Below are 25,876 nucleotides of genomic sequence, written 5' to 3' on the forward strand. Positions count from 1 at the left end.
CTGTAACAAGGATACCTCCCCTTGGAGTCTCTCTAGCTCTGGCTGCTTCTTTGCCTCTGTATGGATCTCCATCCTTGCAAACTCCCTAGCATCCAGTTGTGCCTATAGGGCTACTAAGGCCTCCTATGCACTGTCTCCTCTAGCCCTCTACACCTGTAGCTCTGCTTGTATGGCTGCCATGGCCTACTCTATTTTGTCTTCTTGTGCTTGTTGCACCTGTGCTACCCCCTATAACTAGGATACCTCTACATGGAGGCTATCCTACTTAGCCCTCACCATATCTCGGTCCTCTTCTGGCCCCTATCTCTTTCCCCCTACTGGCACCTATACTTGTACCTGTGGCCACTATCCTGGTGCCTATGCTATGCCTCTACTAGTATTTGCACTAGTACTAGCCTTGACCTTCTCCTCACTTGGGATCTACACCCTCACGGTCCCTCTTGTACCAACTATTCTAGTGGTGGGATCATAGCTACCTTCCCACCATCCCCTACTCCATCGCCCTCCCCCTATGGTTGCTTTGCTAGTGAAGGCACCCCAGGCACTGTGAGTCTGACTCACTAGTGGGCTACCCACCACTATGCATATGTTGATGTCACACCCGCATCCCCCCTGTCTTGTCAGTGTACCCATGACACTATTGGCATTGATACCCATGATATGCAAGCCAACCCAAGGTTGGTCCTGTGCGACCATAGCTAACCATACTCTTGAGAGACAACATGGTATAGAAACCTATTTGGTACTACGTCCTGTGTCCTCCTAAACTGCCGCCACACCCAAGAAGGCATGTAACACATGACCACGTGAATGGACTGCCCAATGATCTAGTAGTCTATCTATGTGTATGAGAGGTACATATGATCATCTATGTCATCCTCTCCACCTACTGCTAGTGTTGTCCCCCATTGCTCTACCCCATCATATGAAGTCCACTTGAACATAATGATCTCATAAATAAAAAACACCATAATCTCACTAACTCTATAGCTATATACTAGATTGGTAGCTGGTATCTATAGGTGAATGGCTTGCCAGGCTACCTAGTCTCCCATCGAGTGATGGGCCATGTGACTCTAATGCACTCCCATGACTAGACCATCAGTAGTGTTAGTCCTAGTCCCACAGTCCGCAATATCCAATATGCACACATGTGTAAGTTGTGGTAGAGCTCAGCCAAGATCATCCATCCCTAGTAGTAGACCTCTTCATCCTCCTATAGAAGGGTGCTCAACACCTGCACCAAGCCAATAGACCAATCATATCCTACGTGATCAGGTAGCATCTGCCATATGAGAGAGGTCAGGTATACTGTTAGCCTTAGTAGCCTCTGCTCTAGAGCTCCCCTCCATGATAGTGATGATCACTGGATCAGTAGTCTTTGTTACTATCTACTAAAGCAATCTCTCAAAAATGGGTCTGACCCCTCCAGTACATACTCTGGGTATGCCCCCTAGATGAGCACTTACAAGATCCACCACATGTACAAAAGTGTGATTGTAGCCTCCTCTATTGGTAGATTGAAGCTCCTCATGGGCATGTGCCATCGCTTAATGAGCATTGATAGCTGCATTGAGTGGGCCCTCAAGTTTGACCACTTGTGCACATGCTCCAAGCCGCATAGTCACACATGTCCCCAATCCACATCTATCAGTTGCTCCTATATCACCATAGTAGGAGGGTAGTGCTCCCTCAACCTAAACACCACCATCTCCTCATGCAGCATAGACATGCAGAAAGTTAGTCTTTCTAGCCTATGTTGTTCCCAGAATGGCCATCTTTCCTTTTGTTCTATTGATTTGTCCCAATCGGCAGAGTCACTAATTGGCACAAATGCTGATAAGTGAAGACACTGATCGATGAAAATGCTTATTTGTGCAGACACTGATCAGCATAGACGACAGATCTTTTGTCATCTATGGAGATGATGACATGTGTTCTATCATCTCCACTTGCCCTATCCCTCCTTTTTCATCCATAAAGATGATAGGATCGATCCTATCGTCTCTACGGATGCCATGGCTATTGCATTATTGTGCCATCTCCACCCCGACAGTGTTTTTGCCTCATTTATTATGCAACAAATGACCCTAACCTAGCCTAGTCTACCAAAAACATGAAGAGGATTAGATGACTTACTCGTGGGCCCTTCTTGGTTACTCTCTGGTACTTCTGAATGTGCTCACCAAGCTACAATTGATCAATGGGGTCCATGTTTGCTCTAGATGCTCTACTCTCGAGGTGTTAAAATGACCCTCTTTGGGCCCCTTGGAGGATTATATAGGCCCCCTATGGACCCCATTTGAGCCCATGTCTCCCCTAAGCCATGTCAGTCCCCTATTGACTTGTAAGTTATGCAAATGTTGTCATTTATTCCCTTTTTCTTCTCCTTTTCCTTCTTTTCCTAAGACCTTTTCATGAAAATTGCCCAAAATTTATTTTTTGCACAATTTTCGTGAGGGGGCACCCTCCTCCTCTATCATCATATGTAGGACTCCTACTTTCTCTAGGGCAACCTATATTTGCTTTTCTTTGATATGATGTCATCCTGATATTACATCAAAGAGGGGCAAAATGTAGAAGCTTAAAATCATCTCTAAAGACTATATTAATTTATTTAATATTTCCCATGACATTGTAATTAATTATTAATTAATTATCTTGGTCACATTTTTCTACTTATTTAATTAAATTAATTAATTAAATAAGTTCATTCATCTAAGTATTTAAATTTAATTTAAATACTTCTAGCCTTAATGTGTTAAATTAATTTAACACATGATCCTCCATCATCCCCTTTTTTAAATAAATTTTATTTATTTAAATCCTCACATCTTATTAATTCCTCTAAACCCATGATTAAATTAAATATTGTTTAATTTAATCTTAAGCCTAGCCTACACCCATCATTTTCATCCTCTTAAGCCTACTTCTTCTCTAATCCCACTTAATCATCTTAATATCTTTCCTAATCCACCTCATTAGCCTAACTGTGTGCTCACACATGTGTGAGCAAACTTTGAATTTTTCACTATTTGCATGGCTTGCATGTCACCTTATGTGGCACCTACATGGATGCCACCTCACCAAGCCCTCCCTCAAGCCTATAAATAGAGGCCTTATCTCAAGCATTTGCATCTCTCATTATTGCATTGTTATCATGTTGGTTTGAGATTTGGGCTTTCATTGTAGTTGAGCTTGCACGCTAGTTTGAGTTTTTATAGTAGCTTTCATGGTAATTTTCATGGTTATTTCTAGATGCATACTAACCAATTGGTAGTTGGTTTAGGTTTTCATTTGCATTATTAGTCTAGTTCACTTGTACATTTATATTTCCTTTGCATTTACATGTCAGTGTAGCTCATATACTTAGTTAGCTTTCTTGGTTGCATTTCATTTTCATCCTTGAATGCCTTCAAGTATAGCTTTCACCATAGCCATTTCTTGAGGTGTTCTTCATCTCATGTAGCTTAGGTTTATATTTCATCATCACTCACATTTTCACATCCACATTCAAGAGATTCATTGCATTGTTGTGTTTGAGAGAGCACACCAAACATACCTCACATCCTAACACACTAACAAGGCCTATCATGGGTGCCTTTGTTGAGCTGTAGATGTGGCTTGAGGGATTGATTTGTTGGCTACTTTGAGTTGCAAAACTCAAACAAGCATTAGTTAATATTTCTTTCATTTTCATGAGTACTTTTTGCATGTTTTGATTTGAACTAATGTTTTTTTTTTTATTCATGCTCCCAACAAGTCACTTCTTCTAGCACACAGTGCATAATTGTGCTTATAGAGTTGATTGGTGAAGGATCTTCTTGAGATCCTCTACAATTAGTGGATTGATGTTCTGACATGATTTGTTAGTAACATCCTTCATAGTTATAGTGTCTACAGGTGTAATGGTTACATCAGGAGGGCTAGGAGGTGGCAATTGTGTGTCTTGCACACTCTAGTCTTGATGCTACTCCTACTTAGTTGTTGTCATTTCATCTCCTTTTTGTGTCACCTCCTCCTTACCTTTTTCTTTCTCCTCTTCGTCTTTTTTCTCTTCTTCTCTCTTCTCTTCTACTCATTTTCTTGTTTCCACTACTTCTATTTTGTCTTCTTTCTCCTTCTCACTAGCCTTACCATTATTTGTTTCTACATCCTTCTCTTCTTGTCCATCCTTTTCATCTGTTATGTTATATATTGATTTCCATAATCTTATTGATTTCTGGACAAATTCTTCAATTTTGTTTTGTAGGATGCTAAAGGCTCTATACTTTGGTGCAACTTTGCTACCATGTTTCTTGTTAGCCTTAGTTATTTGACCTCTTGTCAAATTAGTCACTTGTGCTAGTGTTGATTCTCTTATTTCCTTCTCCATTTTTAAATAATAATGCCATTTATTTTCAATAATCTCATATAACTCCCTAGGCATAGTATTTTCTAACTCAAGAGATGTATTCTTAAATTCTACCATCATGGCATAGACTGATTCTTCTATCTTATCCTGATCTTCTCTACTTAATTCTTTGAAATTAATACTTTTCAAATCAATAAAATTTGCATTCTTAACATTATCACATATTTTATCTATATGTGACTTAAGAGGATGACTTACCCCTCTAAACTGGCTGATGTCCTTTGATTGTGTTTTTTCTTCTTCATCAGACTCTGGTTGTGCTACATATTTCCTCCTTTTCTTTTGCACTTCACTAGTCTGCCCAGTGGCCTTCTTCTTTTATTTTACTTTCTCCTTGGGCTTTTGAGTAGTGGCCCTTGTCATAGCTCTTTTTGCAGGTGTTGGCTTGGCTTGAGTTGTTTATGTAACCTTCTTGGCTTTGGGCTAAGCTATAGGCTAATTTTTTGCCTTTCTCTTCTTGGGTTCTTGGGCTAGTACTTCCTTGACTTCTTCTTCCTTGACACCTTCTTCCTCTTTTTCACCTAAGCCTTGAGTTGATTCCATTTGGCCTTGCCCTTTTTCTTTGTCATCATCATCATCTTCTTCATTGTCTACATCCTTTGCACCTACTACTTCTTCAATTTATGCACCAAATTTCTTCGTGTCTCCATCACTTCTTTATCTTCTTTACTAGTTTATCCTTCTTCTTTAAGGTGTTGGTTGTTTTTAGTTCCATATCTACCTTGGAATGCACAACTTCATATGTTCCAAAGTGAGGTGCCTCCTTATCAATCTCTTTTGCAAGCAATGCTATGATTATTGTTGAGGCTTCATCAATGTTTATTTTATAACCCAATGGCCTTAGCCATCTCACCCTTGGAACTGTAGCTTGGATATAAGTGTAATCAATATCAGCTAAGAAGTAGGTATCATTGTTGTGTTTTTCCACTAAAGAAACTAGTATTCTAAATCTTTGTTTCATGGATTTCTTAAAATCCTCAAAATAACTTGTCATGAGAGAGTCAAAGTTGTCTCCCATTTGTTCAATATACTCATTGATTTGAGTAATGGATTTCTTGTCTGATCTCTAATTGATTTTATGAAAAGAAGGAAATTCTTCCAAAAAATAGAAAAATATGTAGACAAGGACTGAACCAAACTTACATTGAGCACCTTTGGATCTTCTAATTGCTCCTAGGTTCTCCATGATTTGCTGCAACATCAATTTTGATAGATCATATGCATGATCTTTCTTAAAAATTTTATATGATCCATAGCAATACATGGTATGCTATTTAATCTACTAGATTGATAAAACTTGTGAGAAATGATTCTCACTACAAAATCCAGAAGGGGGTTTGTAATTGTGTTGATGGTCATGCCCCTTTTATTCCATTTAGCCTTGGTGTTCTTTTCAATGGCCTCTTTTGAGTCACTTCTTAGGGTCTTATGTCGATCTAGGGTTGGAAAGCCTGTAACTCTATGCACTATCATCTTCATTATTTTCACTTGTCCTCCTTACAACCACAAACAATCATTGTGTATTCTAGTGAGAACAATTCTTATCCATTCTATTTTGAAACCTATGGGATAAACTAGGGCATGGGTTAAACCCTTTTTCTCCATAATTTGAAGTTCATCCTTCAATATCTTGTTATCACACAATTTATCATATGCTTGAAATATCTCAAGGTATCCGATTGCACCTATCTTAGAATTGTAGCACTTCCTTACATCCTGCACCATTACAACTTTAGGTGGAATAATGGAGAGTACACCGGTAAGGTCATTTTTCTAGGTGACTTCTGGGATTGGCCTAAACTCGGGTTGTTTGACCTTATTACTAACCAATTGGACCTCATGACCTTCCTTATCCTTTGGGTTCTTAGAGCTGGAAGCCATTTTGCTGATCTAGGGTTTTAAAAGATTTAAACTTTAACACTGTGCAACTTGGCACTTGAGAAATACCTTAGATCGATGAAAATTGGGCTTGATTAATGTTGAAATCTATGCAAAAGGCTTCAATGCTGCTCTTTGATCTCTTCTGCACTCTTCTCATCTTTGCTCTTCATTTGAATAGCATGAAATGATTGAAAGTTGACCTTATAACTTTCATAACCTAGCATTAAATGCTTAGAGCATACAACTGTACACTCGAATCTTGAAGATTTTAACATAACTTGGCCTCCATTTAAATTTCCCAACTCAACACTAACTATCAACTTAGTTGCAACTGACTACTCGGCATCCACTGGAGCTTTACTTGGCATCTAAGGATAGCTCAACAACACTGATGAAAATTTTAGTTTTAACTTTGCATCTTGATTCATGTTGTTTTCATCTTTGCAATGCTTGTTTATCTTGAGAATTATGTTTAATATGGCTTTGTATATTAGTCTCATACACCTTCTTTTACTTTAATTTGATGAAGTGTGACCACTTGACCTATTAGGTGAAGTGATCCCTTCATTTGATGAGCTACACTCAACTTTCTTCTTCCAAGTCTTGTTCATTTGTTCTCTAATGTGTTCAACATCTACCTTCTCTTTTCCTTTATTGACATCTGACTTGAGTGCCTTTGACTTTGTTGGAAAATTCTTGCTGATATGACTAGCCTTCAAGCAACTGAAACATGTGGTTTGACTTAACTATCTATTGTAGCTCCCTCTAAAATGTGTTCTTATGTAGTTTTTAGGAATATGTCCATATTCTTGATAGTAATGATAGTTGTACCTAGTGTTATAGTCCCAATTGCAATGATGACCATGGTTATTTCCCTTTATAGGTTTATTAGGTGTCCACTTAGGCTTTGACTTGCACTCAAAAGTTCTATGTCCATACTTTTTGCAATTGTAGCAGTGACCTTCAAATTTTGGTGTATTGATAGTCTTGGTCCTGCATTCATGTGCTTGATGCCCTTTCTTTTTGCACTTGTGATAGTAGCTTGCATTATTAGGCCTATTATGTTGATTGGTCTTCTTACTCCTACATACATTGGCAGTGTATCCCTTTTTACAATAGAAATGACAAGTGGATTTAGTGTTCTTACTTTTTTTGCTTCTTTCTTCTACGGTCTTGGATGATTCTCCTTCTTCAGTGCTGGTGTAACCAAGTCTTGAAGTATCATTACTAGCCCTTGATGATTTCAATAGCTACTCAAAGTACTTGATAGCCTCATTAGGTTTGTTGAAACTTTTTGCAACTTTCTTCTCTCTTTTTAGGTCATTTTGTAGTTGTTCATTTGGCATTTTCAGTGTAGAGAACTCAATGTCCTTCATATTCAGCTTATGATGTGCATTCATCATTTGGCTTAAGGTATCTAGCTGCATGTTTGAGATTCTTTCAAACTCAATTGTCTTCTCTTCTATTCTATTGGTAAGATTTCTCTTGTCATGTTCTATCATAGCCTTGTCTTCAATGGCTCTTTTCTTCTGTCCAATCACCTCACAAAGCATTATGGCTAGTGATTCTTGTTCAAGCTTGAGTATTTTGATTTCTTTTGCTTGAGCTTTGTTCTTCTCCACAATTCTACTATTGCTAAATCAAACTCCTTGGAATCTTCATTGGAAAACACTTTTGTGGTATCAATCTCCTTTTAGTGTGTATCATTTTTAGCTATGACTATGTCCTTTCTTCTTTTCAAGGATTTTCTCAACTCTCCTCTGGCTTCCTCCAAGTTGTGTAGGGTGAGGTGCACATCAATCACCTAATTCTCTATGATCTTCCCAAGTTTGAAGACTTCCATTTTCAGATCTTTTTCTCTAAGCTATAAGGCTTCCCTTGTGAGAACTTAGCTCTGATACCAATTTTTGGAATAATCAAATGGGAAGTATACTTTTGAGAGGTTGGCGGGGGGTGGGGGGGGGGGGCGGGGGGGGGGGGGGGGGGGGGTGAATCAGAAGTATCACACTATTACCTTCAAAACTTTTAACTGAAAATAAATTGCATGCATGCAAACATATCACACAATAATAAAGTAAACAAATGCATCATAACATGTAACACAAAATTTGGTAACCCAGAAACCCTCCAAAATGAGAAGGTAAAATTGGGGTGGGGATGATGCCCACAAAATCACTGCAGCAATAATGTTTGACCACTTTTGATGGTCTACCCTATGAAAGACCTGCCCTGTTAATGGCTTTACACCATATCAATGGTGACCTATTTAAAGGATTTACAAACACTTTACATGAAGTGTCACCCTATTAAAGGATTTTATCACCTCTTCAAAGGATCTTCAACCTAGCTATTAAGCTAACCTATCAACATAGGATTTCCTTCTAATACAATTGCTAGAGAGTATTAGAATTAATAAACCTAATAGCTTACAATCCTTGATTGTTAAATTTAGGCACTCGATCTACTCGTTTTGGTCTTGATCCTCTGTGATTTGATATCTATTCGATGTCTTATTCTATTTTGACCAACTAGATACTATAATGCTACTCTATTCCTCTAAGTCTCTTCACTCTTCTCTTTGAATTTCACTATAGTTTACCCATAAATTGCTCTTATCCATGCATACTATGGGTTTTCATCCACCTTTTAAAGTTTTCAAAGACTTAGGGTTAGGTATGGGTCTACAATCCATATTGAATCTTTTATTCCTGCTTATTCCATGCACTTTTCTTATCGGTTGCATGCCTTCTCCATTTTGCTCATTGGCTGCATGCTAATTGCATAGGAAAATGAAAAGATTCATGCTAATTGCATAGGAAAATGAAAAGATTCATTCTTATCCTTTAATCCCTTTGAGATTCTTCCATGTCAGCTCAAAAAATGGTTTATATTTGAGTTTGTGAAGGCACAAACTCATATGTTGATTCTATGTTACTTGACACATATTGGACTACTAGTGCTCGACACATATATGATTCTAGTTTGCTCAGCATCTATTGCATTCTCACTTTCTTGACATCAACTGTGACTTGGTACCTACATATCACTCAACTCATATAGTTCACTCGACATCTAAAGTCACTTGGCAACTGTATCATGCTTGACACTTAATCTTTACTCGGCACCTGAAGATCACTCAACACTTGTTGTAGTTCTATTTGGCTCAGCACATATAGTGTACTCGACTTCTACATGAAAATTGGTTAAGTGTGTTGACACTTATTTGTGAAAACCAATCTAAGACCAAAAACACTTTCAGCATGTGAAGAAAAAATCAAAATCATCATTACATGAAGCCACACCATCCACTTCATCAATTAAGCATGTGGAATATAAATTAATGTTACTTGCATTGTCTTCTTTAAAATGATTCATATGGCTGGACCACTAATCATCTCTTAACTTATCAATAGGTGCTGATATATCAATCTTAGAATCACTTATACACTGTTGATTACAACTATATGTAGTCTTATGGTGTTCTACATAACTAGTTAATTTGTCCTTAGAAATGATCTCCTTATCCTCATATTGTGTAGACAATTCCTCTTCAAAATTTTCAACTGCATACTTATTCATATCATATAGAGATGAAATCTCATTTTTAGTTTTAGAAAGAGAACTCATAACTTTACTTGCACAAGCGTATTGACTTCCATCATTGCTCTCTTCTTCCCAATTTGCATCATACTCATATGAAGATGAATGTGTATTATCATTGTCCTTACTTTGGTTTGAGTAACCACTCTCATCATCTTCTTCATATGATGTTGTTTGATGGCATACTAGATCCACAACCTTGTTCTCATCACTTGAAACATAACTTTCAGCCTCTTCATCCTTATAAAATTGAGATGAGTGTCTTTTAATTTCATGATTAATGCCATTCTCAACATAAGGAAAATCATCAATAGGGAAACAAGAGATTGAAATTACTTCTTTCATATGTAACTTATTAGGTGAATCAACTTCATCATCTACTTCTATAGCACTATCAACAAATGTATTCCCCTCAAAACTATTAAGAATATTTCTATGTTGTAATAAGGAAACCTCATCAATATGTGCTTTGAAATCTAAATTTTGAACATGGTTTGTTACAACAACATAGATGCCTACATGCTTACTTGAATTTGAATATTTTACATGACATTGGTTGCTTTTCTTGACTTCATTTTTCTAGCAAACACTTCTAGAGAAATGACTCTTAGTTAGTCCATCCTTTATTTGTTGTCAATCTCTATTGATGTCATGAATGTCTGATGCATTGTCTTGTGTTCTTTATCCCTCAATACATAGCTCATTTTTTCATCAAATACATCAAAAATAACTACTAAACACACTTGATCATCCAGTCTACAATTCTCATGAATCCCATTCAAGGTTCTTGCAAATTTGATAGTAAATTGAGGAATAAGTTTTCCATTCCTGATTTGAATCTTCAAAAACTTATCAAAAGAATCAAATATTCTTATTCTTTCCCCAAATTTCTCCATGAAGGATGAATGTAGCTCAATCAAAGATGAAATAAAACATGCTAGTAGAAAGGAAAACTAATCTCTAGAATCACCTTCTAAGGTTTGAACAAACAACTTCATATGCATGTTGTCATGAGTAATCTCAAAGTCACTAATCAAATCACCAAACATTTGAATATGATAACTAGTTGAATTCAAATAGCTCCCATTAAACTTAGGCAAATACTTTCTAAGATCATATGACACTATATTTGGGAAACCATGAATGCCATCAAACTGTAATGGCAAATATCTCTTGGCAGAAATAGATCTACATTTTTTATCAATGGACTGTATACTAGGTGAAAATAAATTTGACATTTCTTTGCAAGCTTACAACTCACTCACCAAAATAATGTTTAGAATTTATAATTTGTAGAAAATTTGAAAACTCTTTCTAGCAATTCAATCTCTTACATACTCCAACATGCAAACATGCTTGTTGAATCTGTCCTTCATAAAATATGTTGAGATGCATCAAGCAACTCTCCTACTTAGTGCTAAAAACATCATTTGATGGAGAAACTTTTATAGAACTTACTTTCATGGAAAATAAATCTCATGAAAGTGAAAAATATCTTAATATGTGATGCTTGCAAACCATTTCAATGTTGCATATAACAACAAATTCAAGTCTTATCCTAAGTTATTAACTCTTGCATAGTATCTCACATAATCTTTCCAAACATTTCCAAAAACTTTAGATCTACCTACCAATTATCGTATCCTTCACAATAACTTAAACTTCATAATGCACTAGTATAGAGATATAACTTTGAGTCACCATTCACTTAGTGAGAAAAGATTTACTCAACTTGCACAAAACAACAAGCTGATCTAAAATTCATGGTAGGTATTCAAAAAGATTTACACAACAACTTTGGAATTTCATACTCTTGAAAAAGTGAAAGAAACTTAACTTCAACTCTAAATTCTAATAACTTTGTAAAACTTTCAAATAATCTCAATGTAACAATAATTGCAATGTTTTGAATCTACTTCTATAAATGAATAAGGTAATTGGGAGACATGAATCTTTAGTAAAGAAGTGGAAATCAAATTACACTTTTCTGCTTTAGCAAATTCTTCCTACTATATTGAATCTCTTTAAAATTCTCAAGGTTTGTCTATCATATAGATTCTAAAAATTTATAGATTATACTAGAGATTTCAGTACTTTTAACAATGAATTTCTTCATAGAATCCCCCAGCAAAGTCACCATTTTGTTGGTGTTTTAAAACTATAGGTTTAAAAAACCCAATGATTCAAATGAAATACATCTAGGGGATAGCTAATTCCCATGTTCAAGATACCCATTTAGACATTGAGGCCAACTATAAGGATATACTCCTTCTTCTTCATGCTCTACAAAACCTAGATGGGTGATCTTGTAGATTCTTTCATATGGTACTAGTTCCAAAAGCATACAATCTAAATCTATACAAACTAGATAAAACCTTGAATCTTCTATTGCTTATGCAAACAATCATGGACACAAAATACCTAAGAGCATGACTCATGAACTTGATAAACTAAGTGAGGATAAATCCTTTCATCTCTTCAACATAAAATGGAAAAGACTTTCATTAATGTGTTGATTATTAGCAAAACCAAGGTATGAAAAAATAAATATAGATCTTGCAGCTAATCAGTGCCTTATCTATTGGGAAATTCCACAAATCACTAACACACATCCTTGGAAATTATTAATACATCTCATATATCAAGACCTATGATCTATCTTATCACTTTGTGAATTAGACATCTACATCAAGACTAAATCTCATACTCAACCTATTCCTTTATGAAATCTACAACCCTATTATGGTAAATTAAGAATTTACATGACTCCTTGAATCATAAGCAAAACATACCAAATCATACAACCTAAAACAAATTATAACTGGACTTGTGCTCTTTGTTCACAAACCATATAAGATTACAAACAACATAAACATGAGATAAGAAATTAAAACAAAGATAAACTTGATGCTTCTTTTTCATTCATTTCCTTGAAAAAACTATAATAGGATGCATGAAAATAACTCATAAAATAGATGAATATAGGAGGAATATCTCTTTATTTTCATTAACTGCAGTTCATTAAAAAATAGAGAAGTTGAAGAATGGTGGAATAATAGCTTTGGAAAACTTTCAATAAACTAGAACCAAACTTAAAGAAAGAGGAGATAAGAGATGATATAGAATGGAAGAAATCTTGGATCTACTATGCTGATTCCATTTGTCCCCCTAAAAAACCTCCATCTGCTGATGTAAAACTTCTCTCTACTATCTTCTTATAACTAAAAATCACATCTTCATCATTCTATTGAAGAATAATTGAAATATTTTCAAAATGATAGAGAACACAACTAATTGAAAAAGATACTAGATCTACTACTAAAACATATGCCAAAACACTTGCTAAATGACTTTAGTGGCAAAATAACATTTTTGAGAATATTTCCCCCGAATTTGGAGCCAACAAAATCCTATGTCTACTCTCTAACTAATTCTGATGTTTCATCATGAAAAACACTCATTCTACTTAGAATGCCCCAAAAATTTACAAAATAACCTATAATTTCTATCATTGGATACTTGCACATATTTTGACTACATATTTGGAAAGTTCATCTTCTACCCTTTTCATCGATATATTATAGTTTATATTTTGGATAAAAATGGTCCCTTTGGTGTTGATTTTAAAAATTAGGCCCTAGGCCATATAAATACTACTTAAAATTGAAAATTTTAAAATTTATATAGTCATACAATATATCAATTTTACTTCAAATTTTCCACTTTTCAACTTCTGAGAATGTGCACTTAGTATTTTATTTTATTTTTATTTTTCTTAACCTTATCCCCCAAATTCCACTTGGGCACCATGTGGCTCATTCTCATTTGCCATCTTCATTAAAGTGGGCCCCACAAGCCTTTATGCAACATTTGAATTTCTTACCTCCCAAACTCACACTTTCCTAGTCTTAGAAACTGCTTGTATCCTCACATCTTTATTATCTTGAGGCTTACAAATCCTGAACATATGACTCACATGACTTCTTAACTCCCCAATTTTCTTCCTCCAACCATACACTAGCATAGCTTTGTAAGTCTCCAATTTTCTTCCTCTAACCATACACCTACCACAATATCATAACTCCACATTTTCTATCTCTTGAATATATGATTTTTCATAACTTTTTTACCTTCAAACTCTGCCTTCCTGACAATAAACCATCTTGTTTCATCTTAGTTTTAATTTATAGAATTTTCAATCTTATGACTAGCCTTAAATTGCACCATGTGTCATCTTCTTTTATGCATGTTTATTTTCCCAAAATACCTTTTCCATGGTCACCAACTGTCGTAGCCACGAGTCTCACACATGTGAGGTCTATGTCTTGTCTTCAAGTGTGGACTACTTAAGATATTTATGCATTGTGTATTTGTGTATTTAAATACCAGATAATTGCATCCCATAAGAAATGTTGGATAGTGCAACTTGCCTTCCCCCTTTTTCAAAATTAATCCCACTAGGCTTGACAAGTATTAGGGATCATTTCTGGACATGAGCCTCACCTTCCTACATAAAATTTTAAAGTCTTTGGTGTTCTGTCTTCATTTTCTACAACATACCTACTTGTCATTTGCAACAAACCTAGGTGTATCATAAACCTTCTCTGAAACTCAGTTGTCATTTGAGAACTTTGTACATTTGACTGGCTACACTTGAAGACCTCAACTAATTCATTAAAATCATTCCTTTCCTTCTTGATACATTCTTGTACTTCAAAAATTCATTCAATAGTTTAGGGAAGCATGTTTTTAGTTGTGGAGGATGGACCATAGTGATGAGTGAATAGTTTTTGCATGTACTCCACACCTATAGGCCCCTAAATCAGTGGGGCTAATATTTGAATTTTAGAAATTCTTATATCCTACTTTAGGACTTGTATTTATTCTAAACTAAAGTGAATTCACTTAACTAATGAAGATGTGAAGGAGAGGTTTGACCTTTGGTTCATTCCGGCCACTATTCTAGACAATTCTTCAAGTAGTTTCTAAATTACCTTCTTTTGTTTCACTATCATGTGCTAGTGTTCCAAGAATTAGTACAAGAGACAATGCATAATCCAATATCTTTGCAAGATATTCAACATCTTGGACTCTAGACTCCATATCCTAAGAAAGAGTTCCACATTAATACTTTATGAGAGCTCTTGCTTCCAACTTTGAGGAACCAAAGCATCCAATTCATCCCTAAATTCTTTTACCAGGTCTTATTACCCAAGTATAATACAGTGGATTCCATTCAATTCTTTCAACAATTCCATCCCAAAATTCTTTCTCTGTTGTAGATTTGATTTAAGCCTAAAATTCAATTAATTTTCTATAAGTTGTGTTCCTAGACACAAGAGTCTCAAGAAGTGTCCCTGTTGTATCATGAAGCAATTCATTGACAATCCTCTTATTGAGAAAGCCTTTGTCATCATCATTCATCATCTCTACTACTTGGATCTCTTTATGTTTATGTCTAACCTCAATTTTAACCAATGCATTCAATGATATTATTACATTTTGTCATCTATCAAGTAGCAAGTGTGCAAATTTTGAAGGCTTTTTAGATGAGGGAAAAACTGAAGTATTTATTGATCCCTTGGATTAAGGTTGTGGGATAGACATCTCATGTTTTATTGTATCTTGTGAACAATTATTACCAAGAGTATCTCCTATCCCTTTTAGCTCAACATTATCACTCACAAATGGATTTTCATTTTGTAGCAACTCTTCATCAAGAACCTCTTCAATAAACACCGTCGCTTATCAATCTGATAGCATTTAGTTGGGTCCTAAAGCTAGTTTGGCTAAAAAAAATTTCAAATTGAAACACCTAATCTTTTAAAATAGTCCACTAAGTGTATTATACTAGTTGGAAACAATATTAATAATTAACTTGTCATTCATAACACATCTTCACCCTTTTTGCAAACTACAATTTTCTGCCTAGAAGACCTATGAGCTAGCTTTAAAAACTATATGAATGCAAAAACTAACATGTTGATTCTTTGTTCCAAATTCTTGCATCCTATTAAATTTTATCTCATGGTGACATCTAGGTCAAAAGATATTGACTGTCAAAGTTGCTCATTTGAAACTACCTACAAACAAACATCTCGGAAAACAACAAAGTGCAATCGGTTTTGACTTCGTCAAACTGACACTTGGGGGCACAAAAATTGGGGTATTAGTTCACTATCAAAATTAGATTATAAATATATTATTTTTTATCATGAAAAATAATTGGGCACATTTGGCAAGTGTTCAATGTTGGCTCTTGGGAACTACGAACATTGGTAGAACAATAATTTTTACAAACAAAATGGACCTAGAAAAGTGTGCAAATAGATTGGTCAAGACTTGAAAATTGGCAAAATTGAAGAATTTTTAGAGTAGAAAATAGTGGTACAATCCATTTGGTATCATCTACCATGGATTTAGAGTTATTACATCTTGATAAAGGCTACCGATCAATCTACACTTTAAGACACTATTAAAATTTCACAAGTTGCATTTGGAATCGCATTTGAAAACTAGCCAAATGGATTTGTCATAGGCTTAAATATGGAAAATAGTAAGTCTCTAACTCAAAAAATATAATTTCAAATGAAATTCTTCATTTTGATCAACTAGGTCAAAGTTATAACTAGTAAAACAGGGCTTCTTGGAATTCTGAGAAATATGCATTAGCATGACAACAATAAAAACCAACTTTGAGGGATTCAAAATCTAGTTGAAAAATATCAAAATAACTTGAAATATGAAAGATAGGTTCAATTATATGCATAGTAAACACTCCCAAATTAGCGAGTCATAAAACATAACCAGGTGCAATATATTCAAATGCAAACTAAGTCTCCTGTCATTGTTTGACACTTGAGCAAAAAATATAGATCTAAACAATGCTCAAAATGATGCTTCACAAAATGATTTGGAATAACAATTTATCATCATGGGATGCATGGATATACTGAATTCAAGGTGTTAGAAACCTAAAAAACCTTATAGGCCTCAAAGTGATAGTTGGGTACACACCAAGAAAAGTGCTTATAGGGGCTCAAATTTTAGAATGGTACTCAAAACGGGAATGCAATTTTAAGTCCCATCAGAACCTATAGAAGGAAAAAGAAGGAAACTACCTTTTTTAGCAAACTATGTGAGAAGATATAAAAAATTTGATCAAATCATTGGTGATGTTAAATCAAGTGTTATTATAAGAAACACACTCAAATATGACACATGTTTACTCTGTAAATTTGAGCCCAAAACAATGAAAGATGCTTTGGAGAATGAAGATTGGATTCAAGAAATGAATGAGGAAATTGAATAGATTGAGAATAAAAATACTTGGACTTTGGTGCTAAGACCTAGAGACAAAAATTTCATTGGGACAAACTAGGTTTTCAAAAACAAACTCAATAAGAATGGTGAAGTAATAGGAAATAAGGAAAGATTGGTATGCAAGGGTTATGCTCAAGAAGAAGGAGTTGATTATGGAGAAACTTTTTCTCTTGTGGCAAGACTTGAAGTAGTCAAAACTTTGCTTGCATATTTAGCCTACAATAATTTCATGGTAGATTAGATGGATGTCAAATCTAGATTTTTAAATGGTATACTAGAGGAAGAAGTATAGATTGATCAACCTGAAGGATTTATGGATCTAGACAATAAGAACATGGTATGTAAACTGAAAAAAGCTCTCTATGGATTAAAACAAGCCCCAAGAGCATGGTATGTGTTGGGACTAAAAATTGCATGCTTCATTTTTAGTCACATTTTGAAAATTTTGGAAAATCATGTCCTAAAGTGCCTTTTATGCATGTGGTTAGTTGGTAGCTTGAGGCCTAGATGGTGTTTGAGTGGCTTAACACCTTTCATTTGACATATGCATATGATCCACAATGTTATTTTGCCATCCCGAATCATTCTGTGAAGTCCCATTTTGAGCTAGTGTCAAAATTTGCAATTCTACCAAGTGTCAAATAGCGATCAAAGGCCCAGTTTGCATCTGAATATCTTTTACCCAGGACTGTGTCATGACTAGTCACTTTGGGGATGTTTTGTTTCCATAACAGAGAACCTATTTTTCAATTTTCAAGTCATTTTGAATCCATTTGACTAGGTTTTGCACCCCACAAATTTGGTCATTTACTGTTTTGTGCATTTAACTAGTTCACAATTCTGGGAAGCCCTGTTCGACCAATCATATCTTTGACCTAGTTGACCCAAATGAAAAAATTCTTTTTGCATTGTGTTCTAGGGGTAAGAAACTTCATATGTTCCAATTTTGAGATCATGTCGAATCCATTTGATCAGTTTTCTAACATGATCAAAAACCCAGTTTGCATTGTTTTGTTATGGCTAAGATATCCAGATTGATCCGTACCCCTGTTCAGCATGTTATAATGTTGATCCTATGATTGGCTAGCCTAAATGGATTGTACCATTGTGTTGTGTCCTAGATATCCTTGAAGTATGCTAGTTCTTAAATCATGATGAATCCATTTGCATACTTTCTTATGTTCGTACATTTGCCAAAAATCACTTTTTGACACATTTGCCAGTTAAAATTTTCAAGTGCCTGTTTTCGAAAATTTGCCAAATGTGCTCCGTGATTCGTCATGAGCCCAAAACATGGAATTATATTCTCTTCATGGAAAAGAACTTATATCCTAGTTTTCAAAATCCCAAGTGATCAATAACCCAATTTTATAATGCCGAACCCGAGCCCAGTTTATGTTTTTTGACATTGTTTTCCTGCAGGTTAATTGAAGTATGGATGTTCGGCAATTAAAATCTCTTGATTGGGAATTCGTCATGGGCTGAAAATTTGCAGTATGGTAGAGCGTGTAGGATTGAACACTCATGTCAATTCTCGTGGACCGGTTACTAGATTGAGTTAGTTTTTACGGCCACTTGGCAGGCCTCCAGACACAAATTCACACTTTGCATGCAAGAAGTGAAATGAGTTTTTAATGATCAGTTAGTGCTCGAAATTAATTCCAGAATAAAGTTTGAATTGCCCTGGCAAAGGTTTAAAGAAAACATTGCAATTGTTTTGACTTCTTTTGCAACCCACGCCCTACTTGGAAAAAGAGTAGTTCATGCATAAATTTAAAGTACCCCACAGTTTTAATGAAAGGAGGCAACCTCCCCATTTAACGTCCATTGCATGTTTAAAAAAGAAACTTGAGTTGGAGTCAAAGTTGAAGGATTTGATAGAAGAGAAACATCATCTTGTTCAGATGCTCAAGCATATTCTTAGTACTGAAGAAGAAATAAAAAAATACAAAGATAGGTGACAATACAGACATCTGCAATGAATGTGTCCCATCCTTCTCAAGGAGAAATTATAGTTGATATTGGCTTGCACACAAAGCAGGTTGGCTATAGAATACGTGCAGAGCTGAACTGTTATGGTGATCTTTAAGAAGGAGGAAAGACCATCCATGTCCCACGTCAGAGCAGACACCAATGATTGCAGGGGAAGACCATGCCAAAGAGGAGTCGATTTCAAAGTGTGAAGCAGCCCAATAGGCAGCTGAAAGAAAAAGAGAAATCTGCCCGGGAGAAGGGCCACGAATTTTAAGAGTAGAAACCCGCTGCATCAACGCAAAGGACCCAATCCAAAAGGAGAACCTACGCTTCCAAGAAAAGAGGGAATCGACCAGTATTTGCAAGGAAGAAACCCGCAGTTGTAGAGCATTTGCACACAGTCATATCCCACATTCGTCCTGCAAAATCTTTCCCACATTTTTAAATATGCTAATTCACAGGATGCAAGTGTCCTAAAAGAAACGGCTTTTTGAAGAGCCACGGGCTTGTGAATGGGGCCCGTGAGTCAACGTCAATGAATTTTGATTGACCATGTCTAAAGACGTTAGACCGAGACTAAGCTCGTGTATGAGCGTGAGTTATTTTCAAACCCTCTCCGGTATTACGCTCAACGTAAGAGTAGAGAATGAAAATAAAGCCTTCACGATTCTACGGGAATGAATCTCCCCCTGTGGGCGTAAATGAATTTTCCAAGCTCTCCGGTAATACGTAGGTTAAAGACCCCGTAGGCTCGGGAAGAAAAATTTGAAGCTCTTTGATGCTACACTAAAGGTCATAAGGATGTAAAAGGATGGTCAAGCGTATGAACATAAGGACAAATTCAAATGCCTCCGCTGCTCCGTGAATTGAAGATTAATTAATTTTTATTAATTAAAAGTTGCACAGGTAGTAAGACTGTGCCATGTGGCGTCACAGGATTGGAGAAATAAGGAGCTTCCAAAATCAAATGAAAATTCAGAAAACTTAAATGCATGGAATGAAATGTTTGAAATATTTTTGAATTTTATATAGTTATGACTATGCAAAATTTTAAATTTTTCATTTTTAGTGCAAAAGCATGTCTCAGGACCAGAATTTCAAAGTGCTCTAATAGGGGTGATTTTTATCAGAAATATGCATTCCAATATACTGTTGGAACCGAGAGAGCCTGAATTTTCCGAATACGGGGTCAGATTTTGCACAGCATTGCAGTGGTTCAAGTTATAAGCAGTTTTATAGTTTTAGGAGTTTTCTCAGTACAGTGAGCAGATCTGATCATGAGTCATCAAAGGTGGTTACAGAGCAGATCTCAATACTTGGTGAAGCTTGGATATGGAGAAAATAGACTCTAAAAGGTTCATTTTCTTTTAGAAATTACCTTGTAACTGGTTTTTTCAATTTTCACCGTGTTTTCACTTTAGGAGCACAAATCAGTTACAATGGGAATTAGATATCTTTGATTTTTGAAGCCTTTGAGAGGTGTAATCATGAAGATTTGATTTAACAGTTAGGGGAGAAGATCAGAAAGAGGTTTTAATCTATTGAAAGGGTTTTCCTAGTGGACAGTTGTCAATTGTTCAGACCAGATCCGAGAATTGCCCTCTCCTTACTTATTCCCTCCTTTTCTCTAAAAAGGTGGTTGGTTGGTTTTCTATTTTTTCCAGTTCTTAGAGCTCTGCTCAGGCTGTGAAGGCCACACACCCAGCATATCTTGTATGAACAGTATATGTATTTCATAAATAGTTCTAATATAGTAGTGTGATCTTGTATCTTGTTTTGTGCATTCCTAATGTACTTATTTCAAGGAGATAAATACAATGTGCAGAAGGTTTTGAATTTCAATATAATTCTGTCTCCTTTCTCGTTGAATTTGTAATTTTATATGTTCAAGAACAAAGATCTTGAACCTATTTGCAATTGCCCAGTTGTATGTTTGAGGTTTGCTTGCCTTTGACTCAAGGAGTCGTATAATTGCTTGTGGTTTCAGACAAGGTTGCAAATTCATAAGGTGAATAGACCAAACATGAATGTTTCTACATATGCCATATGTTGAGTGATGTTCAAGGATGCATAATTCTAGAGTATGGGATTGCCCTAATGGATAAGGCACTGGTCATTTGTAGGATCATTAAGTTTTTACTGCACATTGGACATGTTGTCTTTTCTCAATATAAATCAATCATTTTCCCTTCATGTTGAAGTGGACATAAGAGTTTAAACCCTCACTCAGTTTATGAATAGTACAGGTTTGCACCTAGCTATTGTAGAATCTGTGTTGTTTCATAAGCCAATAGGAGATATCAAGGGTTTTATCTGCTTCATATTAGATTCAATGTATGCTTTGATAACTGGTACCATATAAGGAATCTATAGGTTCACCCGCCTAGGTTTTGCAGAGCCTGAAGTGCAGAAGGAGTATAACCTTATAGTTGGCCTGGTGTTTGAATGGGCATGTTGAAAATAGGAGTTAGCTGCCCCTAGATGTGCTTTGTTCTCATCAGGATAATTGGAAATGGGTAACATTTTCAAACACCAACAGTATGAAAGATTTTATAATTATTTTGTGAAGATTGGTTTTGAAAGAATGAATGAAAATATTAATCCATATTTGAAGAATCATAAGAACAAGGGAGTATTGTTGTCATAAATATTTGTTGATGACATTATGTTTGGAGAAAGAGAAGCATTATGCAAATCATTTGTTGATGAAATGGAGAAGGAATTTGAAATGTCTATGTTTGGAGAGATCAAATTCTTTTTTGGATTACAATTATGTCAATGGTGTTTGGTATTTTCATTACACAATCCAAATACATCAAGGAGCTACTAAAGACTTTTGGAATGGAAGATTCAAGACCAATGAGAACACCTATGTCAATAGGAAATAAGCTATCTAAGAATGATGAATCTATTGATGTGAACTAGAGCTTATACAGATTCATGATTGGAAAATTATAATTTATTGTTCATTGCAAACTAGATATTGCTTTAGTAGTTGGGATAGTTGCTAGATTTTTCAGAAAATCATTAAGAGAATCACATGATGACTGTAAAAAGTAGATTGAGATATCTAAAAGGTACAAAAGACTATGGATTGTATTACAAGAGAAGTGATCAATTTGAATTGAAGGTATTCCTTGAATCACATTTGGCAAGAAATATTAATGATAGAAAAAACACTAGTGGGGTTGCATTCTTTCTAGGAAAGAGATTGGTGTCATGGGTAAGAAAGAAACATAATTGTATTTCCCAATCAACAACTAAACTGAGTATGTGGCAACTATAGTGAACTATTCAAACATTATATGGATCAAGAAATTACTGAAAGGTATGAAAGAAGAGATTATAGATCCAATGGTTATCTATTGGGATAACACAAGTGCTATTAACATTTCAAAGAATCCAATGATACACACTAAGACAAAGCATATTACTATCAAGTATAATTACTTGAGGGAACTAGTACAAGATAAAGAAGTGAAGCTAGAATCTATAATCACCAAAGAATAGATTGCTAATATTTTCACAAAGCCATTACCTAAAGATGCTCATGAATATCTTAAAGGTAAATTAGGGAAGATTATCCTAACCAAAGGTACTTAAGGAGGCAAGGGGTATTTCATAAAATGTGCTACTCAAAATATCTTACACATTGATACAATATAGTTCTACTTAGGGACTTGCTTGGGCTTGAAAAATTAGTACAGAATAATAGATTAGTTATTGATAGATGACAAAAGTAAGCCAAACATTCAAAATCTACATAAAAAATGTATGAAGAGATTGAACCTAAGACATCTTTGTGTCTTTAGAATTCTTGTCAAAGAGGGAGAGATAACAATGAGAGATAATAATGGGAGATAACAATGGGAGACATAAAATGAGAGAGATAAATAGTAAAGTGAAAGAGCAAGACATAAGTACAAGAGAAAGAGATAGAAAAAGAAGAAAGTCATGTTAAAGAGGGAGAAAATGAATAAAAAAAAGAAACTATTATGTCAGAGAGAGAAAATCTTTTTGGATTGTATGGTAACCAAGTTAAATATTTCTACTATTGAGATGTAGAGATTGTTGGAATATAGAGATGTTGTTGTCAATGCCAAAGAGGGGTATTGTTGGAAGCTTACAATTGGAATAATTGTCGTTTTGTCATTGATGTCAAATCTATTTACGAGACATATTGCTACCTAATATAAATTTCATATCTATTTTATTGATGAAGATGATTTGAGAAATTTCTCATAAAAATAGCACCTAGAGGATAGGTTGAGTTATGAAAAGAAAGATTCAATGGACATTTGATTACATAGACAACTTTGATGAAGCAAAGTGATTATTTATGTCAAAAAAGTTAAGACAAGTCAAGCAATAGATTAAAAGGACAAGGAATGTTGAATGATTCTAGTGTCAAATGATCCATAGTTAGTGTCAAGCAAATCTAGTATTGATCAAGCATCAATATTGACCAACAAATTTAGTCGATGCTAAGACAGGAAGTTTTACAATTCTTGAGTATTAAGTTATGACCAAGTGTCATAACTTAGTGATTGTTGAGTAATATTGTTGAAGATGAATTTGAGGAAATCATAATTCCCAACTGACTTAGTGGATTTCTTAGGAAATGTAAACCATGTTGAAGATAATATTGATGACTTGGATCATTAAATTCAAGGTGACAATTAGGTAAAGACCTAGCAAATGAATTTTAGAGAAGTTTCTAGAAGAAGATCAAGAAGATGGATAGATACAGTAAATCATTTTCAAGCTAATCATAAAACCTAAGATCTATGATGATCATGGAAAATGTTAAAGAAAGAGTTCTTATTTAAAGAGGTATAGAGTCTAACAAATAATCAAAGAGTGCAAGTATATGCAAGAGGAACATACAAAAAGAGGTGGATTAGAAATGAAAAAGTATGTGAGTGAATGTGAAGCTAAAGGAGAAAGTATTTTAGAGATGTTGTAGATAGTGATAAGTGAAATCTAAGCAAGAAGGTTTAAGTGTTACTAAAGGGGGGAGACTTATTAACTTGAAGGGTTGTTGAGAAAATCAAGAACATAGATGATAGTGAAGAGCTTATTAGTGAATCAACACCTGAATCAAACAGAGATCTGAACTTGAAAAGTGAGTTGTAATCACATAGGTTGAAATGCTATTGTTTTCTTTCTAATCATTGTAAATAGTTTGTATTGAAATCCTTTTAATAGAGGTTGACCTAACAACCATTTTTGGAAGACTTAATAGGATATGTTAATCCTTTCACAAGGTGACATTCTAAATGGAATGGTCAAAGTTCTCTAACAAAGTCACTCCTAATGGGGTGATTAAATCCTCTAACTAAGTCACATTTAATAGTGTGTATTGTAACCTTTAATAGGGTTGGCTCCTAACAAAACTCACTTCAAAAAACTGAAAAATTGGTGACATGTTGCTGGTGGTTTTTCCCAAATGGGGTTTCCATGTAAAAATCCTAGTGTCAAAACTACGTTGACTGCTTTATATGTTTTACATTTTATATTCAACAAAGCATGTTATATTTGGAACACTAAATTTTGTTTACAATAGAGATCGAGCAATAGTAGGATAGGCAGAATAGTAAGATTTTTATTGTTTAATTATTCAAATGGTACTTAAGGACCTTGAGCAACTAATTCAACCCCCCATCCCACCCCATTCCCTCTTTCTTATTCTAAAAATATCTAATAAGATACATCTTGGGGAATGCATTGAGGATTGGGTCTAGGAAGAGTGAAGAAGAGATTTTTTTTTTGATATGAAAGATGAGAAACCTATAAATGAACAAAGAGACTTGGTTTAACATGGAGAAAATTAATTGAAATGAATCATAGATAGTGGATACTCTCATCATATGATAGGTGAAAAAGAGAAATTTTTGAATCTTAATAATAATGATGGTGTTGTTGTTAGACATGGAAATAATATAGCTCGTTTGATTAAAGGAAGAGGGTTTATAACCCTTCATGGAAAAAACTAATGTTGGTGGTTTTTTGTTTGTCGATGGACTAAAAGCATAAATTTTTGAGTGTTGGAATTTGTTTTCAAGGGATATCACTTGAAATCCAAAAATGGCAAATTTATAACTAGAGATCAATCAAGAGCCACGATCATATCAAGCATAAAGACAAGAGGCAATATAATTTAGTTGAGCCCTTCATAAGTAAGTTTTTATGTTGTAAAGATAGGTGATCATTGACTATGGAATACAAGATTTTTTTATGTGAACTTTTATAACATGGTTAATATCACTAATTCTAATGTAGAAAAAGATTTACTGAAGATAGTGAAGCTTACTAACATGATGTGTAAAGAATGTGTTATGCAGACTAGGAGCAGTTTTTAGAGTAATACATTCACTTCTAAAAGAAGATTGGATATGGTACATACAAGTTTTTGTTGTCCTACAAAGGGAAGACCATACTATAGTGATAAATACATCTTTCTCTTTGTTGATGACTATTCTAGGAGGATGTGGGTTCCATTTATTAAAGAGAAATCTATGGCATTTGATAATTTCAGGATTTAAAAAGAAAAGGTTGAGAATAAATAAAGAGTGAAGATTAAGTGTTTGAGATTAGAAAAATGTGGATAATTTCCATTAGATAGATTTTATACATTTTTTGAGGAGCATGGGATTCACAAGAAGATATATAATCTTGGTACTA

The 25,876-nt window shown here is 34.9% G+C and overlaps 1 pseudogene; it reads right to left on the reverse strand.

Moving 5' to 3' along the window:
* Positions 1-9,682: 9,682 nt before the first annotated feature.
* On the reverse strand, positions 9,683-19,485 carry LOC149537120 (uncharacterized; annotated as a pseudogene).
* Positions 19,486-25,876: the final 6,391 nt, after the last annotated feature.

This window comes from Cupressus sempervirens, chromosome 10 (assembly GCF_028749045.1).
Source record: "Cupressus sempervirens isolate cs-2001-9-10 chromosome 10, ASM2874904v1, whole genome shotgun sequence".
NCBI classification, from domain to species: Eukaryota; Viridiplantae; Streptophyta; class Pinopsida; order Cupressales; family Cupressaceae; genus Cupressus; species Cupressus sempervirens.